We start from the raw sequence: 1,788 nt of genomic DNA, 5'->3' as shown, positions 1-1,788 counted from the left end.
GACACTGTGGCGCAATGGATAGCGTGTTGGACTTCTACTTCGTGGTGAGCAGAGACATTCAAAGGTTGTGGGTTCGAGTCCCACCAGAGTTGGATTTTAGTTCAGGGATCGGGAGCTGGGAAGTGAAATTTTGCAACAAAACCGCAACCGGATCATTAATGTCCGTCAAGGATGTGAAACTGCCCCCGACACTTCATCTTACACAAGTGGCTCCAGTCACACCCGGATTTATGATTCTTAATCCACTCTGAGCTGGATTGGACAAACTCTCTCAGAAGGAGACTCATCATCTGCTCAGACCGAAAGTCAATCTGCTGGACTTCCGGCTCTGTCAGACTGAATGTTCCTTCAGACAGGTTTCTAACTGGACACATGCATCCTGCTGCCGTGTGAGCATTGGTGCTGGAGGGGTAGAATTCTTGCTTGCAGTAATTCTATTCCTGTAAAACTAGCTCCTGAAGTGTAGGATGGAAAGTATCCTGGAGCTTAAGATAAATTATTTTTTTAAAATGATGCTTCAGTCAATGAGGGACATCTGGGCTTAGACCCGCCCATTCGGTGCCGCAACTCCCGCCCCTCTCACACTCCGCTTGGTTGGAGGACCAACTGTTCTCTAATCCCTCCAGTCAATTTACCATAAGACCATAAGATCATCAGAGATAGGAGCAGGAGTCGGCCATTCGGCCCCTCGAGCCTGCACCACCATTTCATGAGATCATGGCTGATCTGATGTTTACCTCAACTCCACTTTCCCGCCCTTTCCCCATATCCTTTGACTCCCTTGCGAATCAAATTTTTTTTCGAACTCAGCCTTGAATGTATTCAATGACTCAGCCTCCACAGCTTTTTGGGGTAAAGAATTCCAAAGATTCACAACCCTCTGGGAGAAGAAATTCCTCCTCATGTCCGTCTTAAACGGGCAACCCCTTATTCTGAGACTATGCCCCCGAGTTTTAGATTCCCCCATGAGGGGTAACAATCTCTCAGCATCAACCCTGTCGAGTCCCCTCAGAATCTTGCATGTTTCAATAAGATCTCCTCTCATTCTTCTAAACTCCAATAATTATGGACCAAACCTGTTCAATCTTTCCTTGTAAGACAACCCTTCCATCGCCGGAATCAACCCCGTGAACCTTCTCTGAACTGCCTCCAATGCAAGTATGACCTTCCTTAAATAAGGTCACCAGAACTGTACGCAGTACTCCAGATATGGTCTCACCAGCACCCTGTACAGTTGTAGCATGACTTCCCTGCTTTTATACTCCATCCTGCTGGAAATAAAGGCTAATATTCCGGATGTCTTCCGGATTACCTGCTTCAGTTGTATGTTGACTTTTTATGTTTCATGTACGAGGACACCAAGGTCCCTCTGTACGGCAGCGTTTTGTAGTATTTCTCCATTCAAATAATATTTTGCTTTTTTATTTTTCCTCCCAAAGGGGATGACTTCACATTTTCCCACATTATATTCCATCCACCAATTTTTTGCCCATCCGCTTAACCTGTCAATATCTCTTTACAGACAATTTGTGTCCTTATCGCAACTTGCTTTTCCACCTTTCTTTGTATCATCAACAAATTTGGCCACAAGGCACCCTGTTCCTTCATCCAAGCCATGAATATATATTGTAAATAGTTGAGGCCCCAGCACTGATCGCTGCGGCACCCCACTCATTACTGGAAATTCCGATAAATTCCTGCTGCTCCAATTGGTCCGGATATCTCCTTAATCACCAGGGCGGGGTTAATGGTGAAACTGACGGTCCTGTGGTGCATTTGGAAAATAAA

General features: G+C 45.5%; 1 non-coding gene across 1 annotated transcript; it reads left to right on the top strand.

The window, feature by feature from the left end:
* Window positions 1-92, top strand: trnar-ucu (transfer RNA arginine (anticodon UCU)). Its single transcript is given in 2 exon segments — window positions 1-37; window positions 57-92. It is a non-coding gene; the product is annotated as a tRNA-Arg (tRNA).
* Window positions 93-1,788: the final 1,696 nt, after the last annotated feature.

This window comes from Heptranchias perlo, unplaced genomic scaffold (assembly GCF_035084215.1).
Source record: "Heptranchias perlo isolate sHepPer1 unplaced genomic scaffold, sHepPer1.hap1 HAP1_SCAFFOLD_269, whole genome shotgun sequence".
NCBI lineage: Eukaryota > Metazoa > Chordata > Chondrichthyes > Hexanchiformes > Hexanchidae > Heptranchias > Heptranchias perlo.
Note: the sequence above shows the minus strand (reverse complement) of the source record. Positions and strands in the feature narration are given on the sequence as shown.